The sequence below is a fragment of the Podarcis melisellensis genome (assembly GCF_964234715.1).
Source record: "Podarcis melisellensis genome assembly, chromosome: 1".
Taxonomy (NCBI): domain Eukaryota; kingdom Metazoa; phylum Chordata; class Lepidosauria; order Squamata; family Lacertidae; genus Podarcis; species Podarcis melisellensis.
Window position 1 is genome coordinate 9,442,432 of NC_138528.1, and position 20,991 is coordinate 9,463,422.

A 20,991-nucleotide genomic window follows, 5' to 3' on the forward strand; every position below is an offset into this window, starting at 1 on the left:
AGGGTTCAAATCCTCAGTCATGAAGCTCACTTGGTGACCTTGGGCCAGTCACTGCCTCTCTGCCTAACCTACCTTGCAGGGTTGTTGTGGTGAACAAATGAGGATGGGGAGAACCATGTATGCCAACTTAAGCTCCTTGGGGGGCGGGGCGGGAAGGTAGGATATGAATGCAATATAAAAAACAAACTGCTTTGGAATTATTATTATTATGCAATATATATATGTAAATAAGCATATAATGTCTGCTATTTTAAAGTCTGTTTTAACTGCTTTTAAAAGTGTATGACATTTTATGATAACCACTTAGATATTTTTTTTTTTTAAAAATATGCAGTATATAAATCTTACTAGAAAAATATAGTGGGCGAAAATCGGAATGCAGTGTTGCACTCTTCTAATCATTCCCTCTGCGCAAGCATTTCAGATTTCCAGATGGAAGGATTTTCTCTCTCCTCCCTGCACTGTGTTCCTGTTTCTGGGGGTTGTCCTCACCCCGTCTCAGCCGATTTCAGGGGACTCAGGGAGCACGTGGCTGGATGCGAGGGGTGTTTGTGCAAAGCTCAGTTGGAGGAGCAGAAATCCTTGCTCAGGGTATCTGCTGATGGGGCTGGTCAAAGCTATTTTCAAAGCTTTCTTGCTATTTTAAGAATAATTTTGAAAATACCAATTTCATGTAAACAGGATTTTTTTTAAAAAAAATAATATTGGTAGATAAATCTGTTAAATAAATAAATGTGAGCAAAAATAAATACACCTGAACACATCCACCCGCCCGTCGTAATGCCCTCTCCCCCTTTCCTTATCCCACAAGCCAAGCCAAGCCCACTTTTCCTGCATTCCCGGGGTTGGACTGGATGACCTTTGGGAGACCCTTTCTACTGTTCTATGGTTCTGCCTCGCTGGCTCCATCCCCACAACTAACCAGCCCCTCCCCTCCCTCCCGCCTCCCACCGTCCCTGCGCTCCCACAGGGCTGGGGGCCGAGTGTGCTCCCCCCTAAAAAAAACCTCCTTCCCCACCTCTCGAGCATCTCAGCAGGACATTCGGCGAGGGCCCTCTCGAGCCGCTCCGGAGATGCTGCGAGAGCGTCACCGCCTCTTAGCAACTCGCCTAGCAACGAGCCCAACATCTTTTCCCTCTGGACCAATCCGGGAAGGAAGGGAACATCTGGGCGACCGCCTCCCTGCTTCTGGGGAGAGAGGGAGGCGATGAGCTCGACAGTGACTGGAGGGACCCGCAGGAGCTGGGCTGGCTTGTTGCAGCCACGGGAGAGGCTATTTTTTTGCCGAAGGGAGCGTGGGAAAGAGGAGGCAGCCCCCCACCGCCCCAGCCAGCACCCCGCACCTCTTTGGCATGTGCGCTCCTGCAGCGACTGGGAAGGTAAACCGGGCGATCCCGATTCCTTTTCTCCCCGTTTTCTTGTTCTGAGCTTTAGGCTAGGACTTTGCCTGCTTAGTCCTCACCAGGACCGAGTCTCCTCCGTCCGCTTCCTCCTGCGCACCCGGAGCTCGGCGCTGGCGAGAGTGCTTCTGAGCATGCAAAGACTTTCCCAAGCTCCGCCGAGGAAGCGCGCAACGCGGGGCAAAGCTTCCAGGCGCCCGAGGGTGGGGAAAGTATGGAGGCGAAGAAATGGAGCTGGTTTGTGCCTAACTGGGCTACTGGACCGCTCATACCCAGTTTGGGCTCACTCAGTTTAGCATCGGCTCCTTTCCTTTGACTGGCAGCCGGCAGTGGGGCGGGGAGACCCTTTACCCTGGTACCTGATATCTTTTAGGATAGGATAGGGACCGAACCTGGGACAGGTGTGTGCTCTTCTCCTCACCAAGGCCGAAGCGTTCCCCAGCTAAGAACAGGGGGGCTTCATCCGCCCAATAACCTCTCAGAGTCAATGTCCAATGGTGTATCTTCAAGTCAGCTATGACCAGGGCTGGCCCATGCATGAGGCCAGGTGAGCAACCGCCTCGGGTGGCAGATCCCCAGGGGCAGCAGATCACAGTGTTGATCTCCCTCCTGCCTTCTCCCTGATGTCAATCTTCTCTCACCCCTTCTTCCCTAGCAGAGAGGGGGGCGCACCCCAGTTTGGGCTTTGCCTTGGGTGCCGGAATGTCTTGGGCCAGCGCTGGCTATGACACCCTGTGAGCAGCATCTCAGTCAAAATGAACCCCCTCTTGACAGATGAGGTGGCTTTGGTTTTCTCCCTCATTTTAACCTTGTGGTCTTCCTGTATATGTTTGCTGGGATGTGTTTGCTTGATGGCTTGGGGGAAGTTTCCTTCTTTTCCCCTGGAGACATCCAGTCATATGGGGAAGGACAAGAGACGTGGCGGCAAGGAGACGACCAGATTTTAGAAGTGTGTGTGTGTGTGTGTGTAAATTCATACTCACTCGGGAGCCAATTTGCAACTCCTCGCTCACCCCACCCAGATACTCATATATATTTTTTGTTCTGGAGAGTCCCCAACACAACCCCACCTTGTAAGCCTCGAGTGTTCGAAACTCTGAAAAGTAACCATAGAAACACTACTAAAAGTTCTCCTCCATGTGAACCAGCCTCCTCCCTGGATGAAATAACTGTCTATATATAGAGAGCTCATATACGTGCCAATATGGAGGGATTAGGCGCAGATCAAAATACCCATTTTGTGACTGGAGCTGAGGCTCATTCTCTGGCATTGTTTAGAGATGATGCCTATTATCCGGGTTCCTTAATATTTAATCTTTTATTTTATCATTTTAGATTCCACTCATTTCCGCTGCGGTCATTTGTTGTCGTTGTCCTTGCTTTGCTGCACATGCCACTTTTAAAATATATATATAAACTAGAAAGGTTCGCCATAACACTTTGCAGCGAATTAATGAAAAATAAGCTGTCTGTCTGCAGTTTTTCTCTTGGCGCCTTTGAATCGACACCATCCAGTGTTTCTGTGCTTTCTCCATTCAGCAGACATTCTCCGCACTTATACATGGTGATCTATCTATACCTACAGGAGAAATTAGATAGATAGAGCAATTGTGATTTAGTGCCTTAGAGTGTGTGACTTTTCGGGGAACTGCTGTAGCTTAGCAAAAAAGCATCTGTGTTGATGCAGAAGGTCCTAACTTCAGTCCTGGGCATCTTCAGCTGGGACTGGGAATGCCTGGGAGAGCCACTGCCAGTGTACAAAATAATCAGCTAGATGGACCCAGTGGTTTGACTTGGTATAAGACAGATTCCTATGAGCTAGGAAGTCCCCTCGGCAATTAATCATAGAATTGTAGAGTTGGAAGGGACCCCAAGGGTCATCTAGTCCAACCCCCTGCAATGCAGGAATCTCAACTTAGCCAAACCTTCACTCCTCAGTCCCTCATCTGCAATAGGAGAATAATGCTAACCTACCTTGCAGGGTTCTTGTGAGGATTACTGAAGATAATGCATGTGAAGTGCTTTAAACATTCAATTTCATCAGTATTGCTTTTTGATCAATTGATTAAACGATAGTTAATCAATTATACACAAAATGCAAAGGCTGGGTGTGAGCAATCCATCAAGACCTTCTGCAGCATGGTGCACGAATAAAATCATTCAAAAACTCAGCAAATTTTCCAAGTTATCATTCATCCTTTGCCGGAATCTTTTGCCGCTGGAGTCCTTCATTGGTGCCTCTTAATTGTTTTGAATTTTGGCAGGTCTCAATTATGAAGTTTCATCAGGTGTCAAATGCAAAATGCCATTCTATTTTGTGTGATAAATACTGTCAGATACTAAATTCTGCTGCAAACCATCAATCAAAAACAAAATGCACCTGCATTTTGACCCTCGGAGGCAGTCAGAAATAAAATATGCTGTGATTTCAATCTTCACATCCTATCAAGTTTCAAATGTTGAAATAAAAACAGACCATCTTAGCAAATGCAGATATCTGGGGCTTGATCCCTCTAGAGCAGGGTTCAGCAAGCTTTTTCAGCCGTGGGCTGGTCCACTATCCCTCAGACCATGTGGGGGGGCCGGACTATATTTTGAAGGAAAAAAACAAACGCATTCCTATGCCCCACAAATAACCCAGAGATGCATTTTAAATAAAAGGACACATTCTGCTCATGGAAAAACACGCTGATTCCTGGACTGTCTGCGGGCCAGATTTAGAAGGTGATTGGGCTGCATCCGGCCCCTGGGCCTTAGGTTGCCTACCCCTGTTCTAGGGGCATAGTTTTGACATGCTTATCTGTAGCTGCATGGATGAGAGGCTGTATGCACAACTAAATGTTGTTTGGCATGCAACCAACAGTGTGGGACTCCTTATGAAAAACACTCAAATCCCACTGTTGGGTTGCTGGAGGAGGCTGGGGGTGGGGAGTGTCTGGATTCAGCCCTTCCCATTCTCCTTTCCTGAGCAAACAGCTGATTGGCAGGATTTTAAGCATTTTAAAATGGGCTCGTCATTAGCAGCATGCGCCAATTGGGATGATCAAGTTTCCTGAGTATATCCAGCAAATTTTCCAAAAGTGAAGAGGGTGCCTGCCCTGTGCTCCACATCAAAGTTTGCAGAGGGTAGAATTCCGATGTATTTTTAAGTGGAGGTTGGGTGGCCATCTGTCGTGGATGCTTTAGCTGAGATTCCTGCATTGCAGGGGGTCAGACTAGATGACCCCTGGGGTCCCTTCCAACTCTTCCGTTCTATGATTCTGTGAGATACTTTGGAAGGAAATGAGCCTTGGCGATCAATGTACAGAGCGGCTTCATTGCGAAGGCATGCTGGTGCGCTTAAGAAATCCAGACTTTTAAATATTGTTTTAAGAGACCGTGCTAGTAAAGGAAAATACATTGCGATGCTTTTGTCTGGATGGTCAATGCAGGGAATCAGCTGAGGGTCTTATATCAGCCTGGCAGAGATCAGTAGGCCCATCAACCAGCCCATCACAGAATAATATAACTGTAAGGTCTGCGACTAGACTTAACTGTCAGGGGTCCTTTACCTTTTACCTTTAAGGTTGGAAATATTCCCCATACCTGTCTTAGGGAAAAGTGCATTTGGCAGCACCACATCTCAGAGCACCCAGATCTTTTTTTAAAAAATATTTTTTATTAGGAATTTCAACATAACAGTTTATCAAAAACATATCATCCTCATTTCCCTCCCTATTTTTCCCTCGCCCTTCCCCAAGAGGAAAAAAAAACCCTCCCCCCCAGACTTCCCTCAGCTCCTCTCTCTGGTTTTTCAGCACATGTTATTCTCTGCATATTATAAAATTGTAAAGATCCTTAATTTATCTATCTATATGTTACCAATAATAAATTTGTGTATGTTTATTCAAAACCTGCCAGTTCATTTTGTTGTTTCTTTAAGTACTTTGTAAAAGGTCCCCATTCTTCTTTAAAGTCACAGTTGCCCTTATCACGTAGTTTGTGTGTCAATTTCGCCAATTCTGCATAGTCCATCGGTTTCTCTTGCCACAGTTCTTTGGTCGGGATTTCTTCATTCTTCCATCCTTGTGCTATTAAGACTCTTGCCACCTTTGTCGCGTACATGTCGCGTACATGTTTTTTAATAGAGCACCCAGATCTTTAATCCATCTTCTGACAATGTCTCCTGAACACGAGTGGCGGCACTATGGTCCTCATCCAATACTTTAGAGGTGTTTAATAGACTCCCCCAAATTGTCCTCTCCAGCGGAAGAACAAGAGATGGATTGTGGAGCAGGGTCTTCCAGGGCCCTCTGCAATTAGGATTAATTATGTATATGCAGCATTCCGCCCCCCCTGCCCTTAGCTGATTTCCTAACCACACTTAAGTGGTGCCATCGAAATCAATGGGACTTCCTTTCAGATCAATAGGTTTGAGGTTGAAGAGTTCATTTGCCAAGCACTTTTGCAAAGCTCCCTTTGCACAGTTACCCTGTGAGGGACCAGGCCCCGGCTACGTTCCCTTTTAGAGCTGGGGTGGGGTGGGTGTGGGGGTGAGGGGACCTGCCTGAGGCCAATTCCTGCATGAGGTCACATTTGAACCCAGGTCCAGGTTTGTAAAAGAGTCGTGCGGGGTGTAGTGAGGGAGAGAAATCAACGCTGAAGACCAGTGTGAAGTTTGGGATGCACCATGTCGAAAAAACACTTCCAATTGCTGGAAGACTCTTCTGGTTCCTATACGTGGTAAACATCTCTCTCTCTCTCTCTCCCTCTCTCTCTCTCTCTCTCTCTCTCTCTCTCTCTCTCTCTCTCTCTCTCTCTCTCTCTCTGTCCCATTTTGCCATTTTTGTGGGGGAGTTGGAGTTTTAGAAACTGAGTCATGACCACCTGTGCACTCTAATTATTTGGGGTTCTGCCCCATGGCCTGGGACTTGAGAAACTAAATTGCCAGGTGAGCTAAATCTTTGTGAACTTCGACATCTGTCTTAAAACTTGCATGTCTGACAATGGAGAACTTACCATCACACATAAACCACACGGGATTCTTCAGCTTTTTTCTGAGACTTGAATGCCATGCAGAGGTGCCACCAAAAGCCAACCCTGAAGGCTCCAGGAACAGTGTGGCCTCTGGACCACCCTACAGGCCCACAGCTGAAGTTCTTCTACTGTTTCAAAGAAAGATCTCCACAATTCCTAAACTAACCTGCACGGGAAAGGGGAAAGCTTGAGGGCAGTACATTTTAAATCCAGCGCACAGAACTATGGAATTTGCTACTGCAAGATGAAGGGGTGGCTATCAGGTTTTGTTGTTGTTGTTGTTTAGTTGTGTCCGACTCTTCGTGACCCCATGGACCAGAGCACGCCAGACACTCCTGTCTTCCACTGCCTCCCGCAGTTTGGTCAAACTCATGCTGGTAGCTTCGAGAACACTGTCCAACCATCTCGTTCTCTTTCGTCCCCTTCTCCTTGTGCCCTCCATCTTTCCCAACATCAGGGTCTTTTCCAGGGAGTCTTCTCTTCTAATGAGGTGGCCAAAGTATTGGAGCCCCAGCTTCAGGATCTGTCCTTCCAGTGAGCACTCAGGGCTGATTTCCTTCAGAATGGAGAGGTTTTATTTTCTTGCAGTCCATGGGACTCTCAAGAGTCTCCTCTAGCACCAGAATTCCAAAGCATCAATTCTTTGGTGATCAGCCTTCTTTATGGTCCAGCTCTCACTTTCATACATCAGTAACTGGGAAAACCATAGCTTTAACTATACGACCTTTGGATGGCTTTAAAAGCAGATGGGGCAAATTCATGGAGAAAAGAGGTATCAATGGCTACTAGCCACAATGGCTGTGCTCCACTGCTGTATGCAGGGTGCTCTTAAAGGCGCAGATTCTGCTTTCAGGCTTATATGGTCATCCAGTTGGCCATTGTGAGAAGAGGCTGCTGTACTAGATGGGCCTTTGCCCTGATCCACCTGGTCTATACCCTCCAACGTTCCTCAGATGAAAATTGGGACATTTCTCACTCCCCCCCTCCAATTGATCCTCCTTGAACCCTCCTTTTTTTGTCCCCCACCCTGCAGAGCATTTCCTCTCAGAAGAAGGGCAGCACATCCTTGCACCTAAGTCTTTTCTGTTGCCCTGAGACTTCAGGAAGCAAGACACCTGAATAGGAGACATTTTCAGGGTATTGCTTTCCAGAATGCGGCAGCTAGACTGGTGACTGGGAGCGGCCGCCAGGACCATATAACACCAGTCCTGAAAGACCTACATTGGCTCCCAGTACGTTTCTGAGCACAATTCAAAGCGTTGGTGCTGACTTTCAAAGCCCTAAATGGCTTCGGCCCAGTATACCTGAAGGAGCGTCTCCACCTCATTGTTCAGCCTGAGGTCCACCTCCGAGGGCCTTCTGGCAGTTCCCTCACTGCAAGAATTGAAATTACAGGGAACCAGGCAGAGGGCTTTCTCGGCAGTGGCGCCTGCCCTGTGGAATGCCCTTCCACCAGATGTCCAGGAAATAAACAACTACAGTGGTACCTCAGGTTACAGACGCTTCAGGTTACAGACTCCCCTAACCCAGAAATAATACCTCGGGTTAAGAACTTTGCTTCAGGATGAGAACAGAAATCGTGCAGCGGTGGTGTGGCGGCAGCAGGAGGACCCATTAGCTAAAGTGGTGCTTCAGGTTAAGAACAGTTTCTAGTTAAGAACAGACCTCCAGAATGAATTAAGCCCTTAACCCAAGGTACCACTGTATCTGACTTTTAGAAGACATCTGAAGGCAGCCCGTTTGATGTTTTATCATGCTTTTAATATTCTGTTGGAAGCCGCCGAGGGTAGCTGGGGAGACCTGGCCAGATAGGCTGGGTATGTAATAAATTATTATTATTATTATTACAATGACGAGAGTTTGTTCTGGGCTGATGCAACACATCCAGGTGTGTGCTCTGACATGCTTCCGTCTCTTTCTCTCCCTCTCCCCTTTCTATCCCCTCCCCTGCTTCTCCGTCTCTCCTCGATTCAATCGAACAGGTGTTTGTTCAGCAGAACTGCGTGGGAAGCGATGCGAGCAGAGCCTGTGTGGAGGGAGAAACTCATCAGGGCTGCTGAAAACACTGTAGAGAGGCCCTCTGTGGACTGATTCGACATTACGAGGTACGACAAATTGCTTTAATGAAAGCGCGACGCTGCAGAGCGACAACACGGTAACCAGCTGTGCTGGAGACAAGACTCCAGGGTCAGGTCTCAGCTTCCACATGATGGTCTCATCTCAGATGCTCTGCAGTGCCACCACTGCAGATGGGCACACGGTGGTACTGCAGGCTGTAACCCAGCTGTGATCAGGTGACGCAGGAGAGCCAATAAGGTGCCACCCGCCCCTTTAACGTGACCGGCTCTATCCTGGCTCCTCAGTTTGTAGGATTTGTTAGTATATTTATAACCACTTTCTTACTTACAAAACAGGAAAAACTGCTGCCTTGTGTTCAGTCAGAGCATTAGCCTATCTTGCTTAGTATTCTCCGCTTTTAAATTAATATTATATTCGATGCTCCAGTAAGCTATGAAAAAGTGCCAAGTATTAATTGAATTGGTTTTTCCTCAGTCGTCCTCCGTAAAGTTGTAAATAAATCACGGCGGTTTAGCTTAAGCTCAGAGCATCCCGTAGCCTTCTGAACCCACTCCTATAAAAAGGCCCTCTTTCGCTGCCAATTTTTGTGGTGGTGACGTGATTAGGTTAAAAATAGTTCAAATATCCTTGCATGCCACCCCTTTTAAAATCTGGATAGAAAGAGCAAGTCAGGGAAACAGCCCACTGCCAGACCAAACTTAGGCATTTCTGCTCGGACATAAACCCACGCCGAGCTGTTGTGGTGGTTCTTTTTGTTAAAATTTGTATTTCCATCGATCTCAGGGTGGTTCACAAAATGAAATTATAGGAAACTCAAAATATATAACAAGGAACAAAAAACAAACCAATAATCCCCCCTCCCATTACACATTTGAAAGGGCTTTGGGTGTCAACCAGCCAAATATCTGGTTGAAGAGGAATGTTTTTCTCTAGAGCCTAAAGGTTTATAATGAAGGTGCCAGGTGAGCTGCCTTAAGGAGAACATCCCACAAATGGGGAGCCACCATAGAAGATGCCCGTTCTTGTGTTGCCAACATCTGGACCTCTTGCGGAGGAGACACACAAAGAAGGGCTTCAGAGGGTGATCTCAGGGTCCATGTATGTTCATATGAAGAGAGGCAGTCCTTCATTTGGACCTACCCAGTTCAATGGGGCTCGCTCCCAGAATATAGCAGGGTGAATGCCTTTTATGTACTGAGGTGAATAGGATCCAAAAAGCAGCAGTCTGACTGGTCCTAGAAAAATAGGATTCAGAATGCAGCAGTCTGATTGGCCCTAGAACAATAGGCTCCATAATGCAGCAGTCTGATTGGTCCACAGGAGCCACCCAATCCAGCTCCAGGTGGAAGTGAATCCGCAACCTGATTGGCCTACAGGAGAATCCCGGAATTAGCCAATCATGTGGGCCCATTGTGTAAATAATATATATATAGCAGACATTCTGGGGGAACTTCCATTCCTCCTCACCACTATGAGCTGAATAAAGAGCATGAAATCCAATCTCGACTCCCAGTATATTTCAGTGGCAGAGGCAGGTTAGACTCTGTGGCCCTGCGGATGTTGTTGGACTACAATCTCCCATCTTCCCTGGTCATTGACCATGCTGGTTGGGTCTGATAGGAGTCAAAGTTTTCCTCCCATTCTCCTACTCCCTGCTGAGTTCTTCAAGGGGCAACACAGAGACCAAGGAGGAAGAAGCTGGCAGCCTGTGTCAGACTGGTCCAGACTGGTTATCAGAAGGCAGACAGGTGGGGGCAGGCTAAAGATGGTGGGGCCATTTAATAATAATAATAATAATAATAATAATAATAATAATAATAATAAAAATAAATTTTTTTATTTATATCCCGCCCTCCCCAGCCGAAACTGGGCTCAGGGCGGCTAACAACAATCAAAAATAGTTCAACATTCTAAAAACATTCATTATAAAATTAATTAAAATCAAATTAATGGCAACCATCAAGCAAAATTCTGTGCAGGTTGCCAGAGGAGGGGGTCAGGCTGCGCCCTGACCAAAGGCCTGGTGGAACAGCTCTGTCTTGCAGGCCCTGCGGAAAGATGTCAGGTCCCGCAGGGCCCTAGTCTCTTCTGACAGCGCGTTCCACCAGATTGGAGCCGCGGCCGAGAAAGCCCTGGCTCTAGTTGAGGCCAGCCTAACCTCTCTGTGGCCTGGGATCTTTAGGATGTTTTTATTTGCAGACCGTAAATTTCTCTGTGGGACATACCAGGAGAGGCGGTCCCGTAGGTACGAGGGTCCTAGGCCGTATAGGGCTTTAAAGGTTAAAACCAGCACCTTAAACCTGATCCTGTACTCCACCGGGAGCCAGTGCAGCTTGTATAGTACTGGATGAATATGATCTCGTAGCGAAGACCCCATAAGGAGTCTCGCCGCGGCATTCTGCACCCGCTGGAGTTTCTGGGTCAGTCTCAAGGGCAGCCCCACGTAGAGCGAGTTACAATAATCCATTTCCTGTTTGCGCTACTAGATCAGCCTTCATTACCAGGGCTGGATCTACACAGATATAAAAAAACACTATCAAAGGTCCCAGAGCAATTTACCATTCACTTTGGATTCCAGCTCTACAGCGCCATCTTGTGTCACATTTTTATAACGCAGTTATAATATTATAATTGACCCGTGTAGCTGAGTCCCAGATGTCTCAGGACTGCAATACCCCAAGGACCACCTCCTTCCATATGAACCTACCTGGACCCTGAGATCATCTTCTGAGGTCCTCCTTCGTGTGCCTCCTCCTCGAGAGGTCCACAAGGTGGCAACACGAGAACAGGGCCTTCTCTGCAGTGGCTCCCTGTCTGTAGAATGCTCTCCTCAGGGAAGTTCAACTGGTGCCTTCACTATACCCCTTTAGGCACCAGGCAAAAGCATTCCTTTTTAACCAGACCTTTGGTTGCTCTGATTGACATCCTATGCCCTTTTAAAATGTAGCTTTTTGTGTGTGTGGGGGGGGGGGAGGTTGCTTTTATTTTTATTGTTGCTTTTATTTTTATTATGTATTTTGTGGTTTTATCTTTTGCTTTTATTTTGGGAACCGCCCTGAGACCCCTGGGTATAGGGCGGTATATTATTATTATTAATAATAATAATAATAATAATAATAATAATAATAATGTGTATGTGTGCCTCATAGTTCAAATATGCATGGTAAAGGAAAACGTTTGTTGACTTTTCCTTCAAAAATCTGGCTTCTGCACATGGATTCTGACAAGAGGCCCTGAGGCCAAATGAGCAAAGAAAGAAAATAGAACCCCAGTCCAACCATTTTAACCCTGGTCATTTGGCAACCTTACTGTTCATGCATCAGAGCAGGTTTCATCTTTCCTCTATACCTCCCGCCCCAAGGGAGACTGAAAATGCAGAAGTGTAACAAAGACGGATGGCTGGCAACAGATTTGACGGCAAGGGCACACTCTGAAAGTGCACACACTTCACTTTAGCTTATGAAGCACAGGCTGCCAAGAACATCACCATATATCCCATGATGTCAGCCTTGTTTTGCCTCCTGAAAATCAATGTCAATTTCAGCTTGGCTCCAAGCCCTCCGGATTTGGCTTGTAAGAAGCTGCCTCTCGCTTCTTCGCTCCACCTTATCTGGTTGCATATCGATTGTTTTTAAAGACAGAGATAGTAAAAACGAAAAAAACAACAACACCAAACAAAACAGGAGATAGTTGCCTTGGCCTTTCTAGGAATCCCAACAAACCAGAGAGCGAGATAGCAAGCAAATTCCAATTCTGGAACTCTGTTGGGGGGTGGGAGAAAAAATCCCAATAAAGACAGATTTATTATTGCAGAGTGTCAGGTGCTTCAGAAATGCAGCACAAAGCACTTTGCAAGACCTAATCCTGGCGCCTGGGAAGACAGAGCTGTTCTGCCTGGCCTTTGGTCTGGACTCAGTCTGACCCTTATGTTTTCCCTCCCATTATGGTTTTGATCTATGGGCTACTTTTAAAACGAGGCTGCATTTTAAATTGCATTTTAACTTGTATTTTAAATTGGTCCCCCCCTATTATGATTTTACTGTAATTTTACTGGTGTTAGCTGCCCTGAGCCCAGCTCTGGCTGGGGAGGGTAGGGTATAAATAAAATTTATTATTATTATTATTGAGTACTTTGCATGATGCTTCCCAGTGCCCCATAACCAGCTGATTGTCTGGTGTGTTTTTTTGGGGGGGGGAAGAGGCTTTGCAAACCCCCATTGTCAGCACATCCCTTAAGCAGTAAAAGGGACCCCTGACCATTAGGTGCAGTCATGGCCGGCTCTGGGGTTGCAGCGCTCATCTCGCTTTATTGGCTGAGGGAGCCGGTGTACAGCTTCCGGGTCATGTGGCCAGCATGACTAAGCCGCTTCTGGCGAACTAGAGCAGCGCACGGAAACGCCGTTTACCTTCCCGCCAGAGCGGTACCTGTTTATTTACTTGCATTTTGACGTGCTTTCGGATTGCTAGGTTGGCAGGAGCAGGGACCGAGCAACAGGAGCTCACCCCATCGCGGGGATTCGAACCGCCGACCTTCTGATTGGCAAGTCCTAGGCTCTGTGGTTTAACCTGCAGCACCACCCACATCCCTTAAGCAGAGGCTTCTCAAATGCTCGACAACCAGCTTCCGAAAGCACTCTGAGACTAGGCTCTGCTCCCATCTCTGAGATGCTACGCTCCTTTGCTGCCATTGTATTGAGAAAATTCTGCTCAAAAGGACAAAAGGAAGCACCGTTGAATGCTAAATGTTTTATTGAATTTTTAAAATAAAAAAATAAAGTAGCTAAACTGAATGTGACCTCGAGAGAAAATACTTTTATTTTGGTTTTGGATGGAACAGCTACTTAGGTTTTTCAGTGTGTCAACACTGCCACCTTGTGTTGTCAGGGAAATCTATCTTTTAAAACCTACAGCTGTGAGGTAAGTCATCTGTGCAGGGCTAACATCCCATAATTGCATTGCCTGAGGTGGGTGTTTGGTGATTCTGCCTTCCTGGTGATAGCACGGTCCTCTCTCCTGTTGCCTCCCAATCCTTTCTCCTCCTCCCCCCCCCCCCAGCATTAGACAGGGAAGTACTAGTGCTTTCTCGGCCAACACCTCCCCCTCCTTTTTGCTTTTATATATCCATTTCTTACATTAATACTGTATGTCACCTTTTTTCCCTCCAAGGAGCTCAGAGCAGTAGACAGTGGTACCTTGGTTCTCAAACTTAATCTGTTTCGGAAGTCCATTCCAAAACCAAAGCGTTACGAAACCAAGATGCGCTTTCCTACAGAAAGTAATGCAGGAATGGATTGATCTATTCCAGACTTTTAAAAGCAACCCCTAAAACAGCAATTTAACATGAATTTTACTATCAAACAAGACCACCGGTCCATAAAATGAAAGCAATAAACAATGTACTGCAGTCACACAACCAGTCAATCCGTAGCTGAACTGACTGGGTTCCACACAGCCACAAAGCAAAACAAAACAAAATGAGCCGCAAAAACAAAAACGGAAAATAAATAGTGAAAAGAGACAGACCTCAGCGCAGTAATACTCAAAATGGAAGCGTAGCACTCAAAATGAAGCATGTTCGGCTTCCAAAAAATGTTCACAAACCAGACCACTTATTTCTGGGTTTGCGGTGTTTGGGTTCCAAGTTGTTTGAGTACCAAGGCGTTTGAGAACCAAGGTTCTCAATGTACCAAGGTACATAGAATCATAGAGTTGGAAGAGACCACAAGTGCCATCGAGTCCAACCCCCTGCCAAGCAGGAAACACCATCAGAGCATTCCTGACATATGGTTGTCAAGCCTCTGCTTAAAGACATCCAAAGAAGGAGACTCCACCACACTCCTGGGCAGCAAATTCCACTGTCAAACAGCTCCTACTGTCAGGAAGTTCTTCCTAATGTTTAGGTGGAATCTTCTTTCTTGTAGTTTGGATCCATTGCTCCGTGTCCGCTTCTCTGGAGCAGCAGAAAACAACCTTTCTCCCTCCTCTATGTGGCATCCTTTTATATATTTGAACATGGCTATCATATCGCCCCTTAACCTCCTCTTAACATTGTTCTTCCCTTTCTCTGTTTAATCCTCCCAACAAGACTGTGAGAGGGCAGGGGGGGGGGGTCTTGTTAATTCCCCCAGTGCTCCAGCAGATGACATTCCATTTCCTCTGGGAAAAGACCTGGGGTGGAACTCCCGTATTATATACTTCCTCCGCTGTTCTGCTGGGCTCCATACATAGAGCTGATCATGTTGCAATTGCTTGCAAATGCATGTTGTGTGATTGTAGAAAATTGCAGCCAAATGCAACAAAAATTGATTTTACTTCTGGAAACCAAAACGAACCATATTTCTTTCTTTAGAATATCTATAACCTTCTTTACCAAAAATGTTTCCTAACACAATAAAGCTGGGAATAAAACGCAACTGAAATCGACAGCCCAATGGAATCAGGCATACGGAACGCCAACAGCATAATTCCTAATCACAACTCCTCCTTGTTTGCACAGCAGGTCCCAGCCAAGTATCAACAAATACCTTAACAACGTCGAAAGTAGCCTATTTTAAGAGGAAATATGCAGAAGAAGAAGAAGATTTACATCAGGATTACCAGGGGTATTTTCCAAAAGTGAGTATGCTTCTGAGATCAAAAAGAATTGACCGCCCCTCCCCCTAAAAATAATAACTCTCTGATAATAGATTTTGACAAACAAACAAAGAGAGCCAGTGTGGTGTAGTGGTCAAGAGCAGTAGTCTTGTAATCTGGTGAACCGGGTTCGCTTCCCCGCTCCTCCACATGCAGCCATTGGGTGACCTTGGTCTAGTCACACTTCTCTGAAGTCTCTCAGCCTCACTCACCTCACAGAATGTTTGTTGTGGGGGAGGAAGGGAAAGGAGAATGTTAGCCGCTTTGAGACTCCTTCGGGTAGTGATAAAGCGGGATATCAAATCCAAACTCTTCTTCCTCTAACTTACAACATTGCTGTAAAGACCTAATTTCAATCCAATAGGTAAAGGTAAAGGGACCCCTGACCATTAGGTCCAATTGTGACCAACTCTGGGGTTGCGGCGCTCATCTCGCTTTATTGGCTGAGGGAGCCGGCGTACAGCTTCCGGGTCATGTGGCCAGCATGACTAAGCCGCTTCTGGCGAACTAGAGCAGCGCACGAAAACACTGTTTACCTTCCCGCCGGAGTGGTACCTATTTATCTACTTGCACTTCGTGCTTTCGAACTGCTAGGTTGGCAGGAGCAGGGACCGAGTAACAGGATTCGAACCACCGACCTTCTGATCAGCAAGTCCTAGGCTCTGTGGTTTAACCCACAGCGCCACCAGTGTCACTTCAATCCAATACAGAGGCCAAATTTATTTATTTATTTGATGCTTTTATATACTATTTTCTGTCACAAAGTGACCTCTAAGTGGTTTGCACAGAGCACGCAAAACAATAAAAACACAAGTTCTGAAATGCCTTGGTTACTCATAGCATTTGTTTCCCAGTGAATTCAGAAGGGCCCCATTTGCTTTAATTTTTCATTCCGTCTGAAGTCGAAATCCAAAGTCCCATGGCCTTTCTCAAGCCGGTGCCCTCCAGAAGTTGTAGACCCTTATCATCCTCATTCCACCTGCCCAGTGATCAGGGATGGTGGGAGATTCGGAGTAGGGCAACCAAAATGATTAAGGAGGTGGGTCAACGCTCCTACATGGAAAGGTTGCAGCATTTTGGGCCTTTGTGGTTTAGAGAAAATGGTGGCACGGTGAAAGTTTGTAAAATTAGGCATGGCATGTAGAATGTGGGTGGGAACAATGGCTTCTCCCTCTCTCATAACACTAAAACGCATGGAAACCCAGAGAGGCTGAATGTTGGAAGCCTCAGGACAGAGAAAAGGAAGGATTTGGGGCCAGATAACCCTAACGGTTCTTTCCATCTCATGATGCAGTTCAACAGAGGGAGAATCGGGTGCAAGTTTGGCCCACCTTTGTACAGGTTTTGAATCCAGTCTTCTTCACCATCTTGCAGGAATGTTGTGGGTAGCAGGAGAGGATATATTGATGAAATATTATCCTTCCTAACTCACACTAGTGAGTTTATTCATATAGCAGTGTACATTCCCCTCTTCACACAGCAGGAAGCTAGTTGCAGATTGGTTAGAATCTCTTAAGTTCTATTATCCCTGGTAAGACCCCTTTGATTCCCCCCTAAAAGAATACAGACACAACAGTCTTCTTTTAAAAGTGATAAGACATTTACTCACATTCAGTTCACAGTTGGATCCCTGAAGGCAGCCTTTAGCTTAGAGTTACAGAAGAGGGTTTGAGTTAATCCCATATGGGAACTCATCCCACATGCAGTCCAAGACAAGAAAAGGCATCAAAAGAGGAAGGTGGCAGCATGACTGGACCTTTTGTTAGGTCTGGAAGGGTCACGCCAACCTACCTGGTCACATGCAAAGGAAGGATGCTCCAGACCAGGTGTAACAGGAAGTTCAACTGGCTGGACCAACATTCCCCTGCATGTCCACTCTGGGCAAACAGGAAATGTTGTATTTGACTGCTTATGTTGCATCCCCCACACCTGATATTTCTGTTATGTACTAAACCAGTTTTCTGCAGTAACGTTCTCTATTTATCCTTTGAACTCACCTCAGCACCTGATCCTCCCCGAAGACCGGACTTGTATCTTGAAACTTTCTCTGCAGAAGCTCCAGTTCCTTGAGGATCCTGAGATCTACCTCCGCCGGTCCGTCTTGATCAACAACCTGCTGCGGAAGATTCACCTGGAAACGGAGAGGGAACGCTATGAATACTTTAAGGGGAGTCCGTGCTGCCGGACTGCCTACGCGGATGCACGAAAACGGCTGAAGTTCATGGTCCAAGAATGCCGTTCTCAATCCCTTTATTACGAAGAGCTGCATTCGTATCATATCGTGCCTTACCCTACGGAGAATGCCATTTATGGAGTGGGCTACACGAGTGGCCACCTGGAGCAGAATTCTCAGTTGCTTATTTATAAGATGGAGTAAAGGTTGTGCTTTCTTTTCTTGTAGACCTGCCGGTTGTTTTGCTTCTGAGCGGCTAGGAGGGCTTCTTAGCCTGCTACGGCGAGGCGCTAGCTGCAACCATAGGGAGAGGTCCAAGGTTAGTGTGTCATCTTAGGCTACAATGATAGTTGCTCTGGGCGAGCTTTGGCCAGCTTGGTTGCAAACATCGCTTGGAACTGGTGCAATAGGGAGGTTCCTCAGAAGCAGAGAGAGATCTTGTGCTCAGCGATCAGTGGCTTTTCGATTTGTCCGTTATGTATATAGATGAATTAACATTAGCAGCTTAACTAGACCACCCTTGCTTAGGAAACGTAAACTGGCGACAGGAGACTAATCCGTTAGTGAGGTTTTTGGTGAGAACCAGAAAGGGTGGGTGGGATTGACTTCTCAGAAGGGTCAAGAAACAAGCTTTCATTTTAAGGGAGTCCTTCGGCACTGAAGGGTTCTCTGCCGTTACAAATATGGATTCCTTTCCATGCTTTTTTTGCTTAGGATATTCCACGCTATTAACTGTTCTGAGATTGTTCTGCTTAGCCATTCATTTGCTGACTCGCTGACTTTGCCAGCACGCATGGTTCTTTGTTTTGGTTGGCACTCCTGACTTTGTGTAACTTCAGTGAATTTGGTGAGCCGGAAAAACGCATTCGCCCCGTGATGTCCACTTTCTAAGCGATCCTCTTTGAGTTCCTGTCAAACTGATACGACGGTTCAGTGGCAGGGTGCTTATCAGTATTAATGCTTTGGCAGGTCGTTGTGTGTGTGTGTGTGTGATTTGGGGGACAAATATATGTTTGATTCAGTGAACCATATGAGGCAGTTGTCCCAGTGTTCACAGTTGATGAAGGCCTCCAGCTGAAGCTTAGGAAATGTCTTCTACGACCCTCGAGCATGTCACGCAAAGGAAGAAGGCTAATAGATCAACAAAGATTGGTGAGAATGCCATTGCTGCCCATGTTGTGTGGTGAAATTGCCAAAGAGAAGTATTAGATAGGAGGGTGCAGGAGGACGCAGAACCCAAATCGAGGAATGCACCAAGTCCCAATTGACACTACAAGCTCATGGCAGATTTGTACCAATTTTTACTCTGGACTTCTGCTAAATTATCTTGGGAACTATAGTTTGCTGAGGTTTTTGCTATCAGTTCCTACTACAATTCCCACAGTTCCCTAGGGAGGCAGAGTCAGTAGGAGGCAGTAACAGGGCCTTTCCTTTGGGCTTACATCAAAATTAAACTCGGAGAAGAAGTGAAGGCCAAATCCACACCACAAATTTAAAGCGCATTTATACCACTTTAACAGTCCCAAGAAATCCTGGGAACTGTAGTTTGTTAAGGGTGCTGCGAGTTCCTAGGAGGCGCTTGTTTCCCCCTGCAGAGTTATAAATCCCATAGTTCCCTGGGAAGAGGGTTTGACGGTTAAACCACTCAGGGAATTGCAGTTCAGAATAGGGGTCTCAGCACCTTTAGCAAACTACACCTCCCAAGATTCCTTTGGTGAAAGCCGTGGCTGTTCAAAGAGGTCTGATAGGGCTTTAAATGTGTGATGCGGATGTGGCCTACATCTGCAGTGGGGGTGTGCCTTCCAATCTAGGGAAGCTTCTATCTGAACCTTTGAAAGTTGCATCATTCAGCATTAAACGACACAACATTTTCCTGAAGATGCACTGCCGAGATGAAGTCCATATTGTGCTGTTCCGTGGCTCCTACTGAATTTCCTTTGTACTTAGGCGGGAGAACAAGCCAAAGGGTTGGGCCCTAATGGGATGCCATCATTTGCAAGCATATGGATCTCTTTGTTTGAATTTGTACATTGTAACTTTATTTTATTTTTATTTTAAAGAAAGTTTAAGTTCAAGAAGGACTAATACTGACAGATGTTATACAAGGGTGTCCTCTTAACGTCCGCAAGCAAAGCCATCGTTCTTATGCAAGGGGCAGCTAAAGCCGTCTCTGAATGTTTCTTTTCTAGGGGGGCAAGTAAGAATTTTTTTCCGCGAAGTCTAGCAAAGGGGTGGGGAGGGAGGGGACCATCATTCTGAGCCAACTTAAAATGCCTCGTTTTTGCCTGTGTTTTTGCTCGTTTTTGCACACACAGCTAACACTTGTGAGGATTCCCAGCTGATCGTGCGAATGGACCTCATTGCGTGTCTCTGGTGCTTGGCGATGTGGAAATCCTATTTTGTGATGCTCGCTCACACCTGAATGCTACAGCCAGCGAAGGATGAATGTGCTTGAGTACCAGGGCTGGCGCCCACCCACGCACTTGCGTATTGCTTGTTTCACAACATTTGTATGGCACTCGGTTGTAAGAAAACTCCAAAGCAGTTTGCAGATGTCGAGGTCCATTGAGAGCCAGGGGCATAATCATAGAATGGTAGAGTTGGAAGGGACCCTGAGGATCATCTAGTCCAACCCCCTGAAAATACAGGAATATGCAGCTGTACCATACGGGGACTGAGCCTGCAAGCTTGGCATCGTCAGCACCATGCTGTAACCAACGGAGCTCTCCAGGGTAGCCAACTCCAGATACTGGCTCCTCTGCGCACTGTTAGCCTTAACTGACCTTAGATTTCTCGTGCTTTGATGCCGCCTTGTGAGAATAGCTTTGCAAAGAGGCTGCCTCTGTACTGCCTCTGCACAACTCAATAATAATGTTGAGCGCCGCGCTTTAGGCATCTGAGAGTGTATAAACAGTTTGCCATCTCTGCAGGTGGGATTCGAGACTGACATGTGTCTAGGAGGAAAGTGGCTATTTAGCGTTCAGTGGAATGTTGCATGTTTTTCCTGCTTTCTTTTTTCTTTTTAAAAAAATAATGGCTTGTAAATAAGGAACTTTTCCCTACTGATCGCAGTGTGTTCAGAATATTGGTAATCCCAATGTAGTTAGAGTCAGCAGTCAAATTCACGGTGGCAGCAATCAGCCCTGGTGGTTTACCTTTTTACCACTGAATCAGCGGAGGCTGGTTTACTTAGGGCAAATGGGGCACTGCCCCACCAACCTTAGAGTGCCCACAGCCAACCCCCACCAGCCTGCCTTCTTGCCTACAACCAGTCTAGGGGGTGGCTCTGGCTTTCTGCTTCCTCCTCTGTGTTGCTCCTTCTTCAGCTCAGCAGACAGGAGGAGGGGGACAAAACATAGAATGGCTCTGCCTGCCATTGGCTCTGGCGCCACCTGCTGTTAGTCTCCTTGCCTTCTGCCCTACCAGTCCTAATGCACATCAGCCATCATTGCATTGAATGTATCTGTTGGCAGCTCTGGCACATTCCAAGGAAAATTAAATTAAGTGTCCCAAGTTGTTCGGCTTACATTGTTATTACCGTTGTTTTCATCCCAGTTTCCAACTGGTGAGAGATTCCAGGGGTTCCAGTGCTTACCCAGGTTTCGGTTTCCTTGGAATGAAGGTCCATGGAGGTGATGGTGTCTTTGGGATGCATGGCTTTATTTACGCATATATACAACCTGTGCATGG

General features: G+C 46.4%; 1 long non-coding RNA gene across 1 annotated transcript; it reads left to right on the top strand.

Moving 5' to 3' along the window:
- Positions 1 to 1,199: 1,199 nt before the first annotated feature.
- On the top strand, positions 1,200 to 19,485 carry LOC309372683. The gene is made up of 4 exons (XR_014169610.1): positions 1,200 to 1,379; positions 8,399 to 8,521; positions 14,992 to 15,110; positions 17,131 to 19,485. It is a non-coding gene; the product is annotated as an uncharacterized lncRNA (long non-coding RNA).
- The last annotated feature ends 1,506 nt before the right edge of the window (positions 19,486 to 20,991 follow it).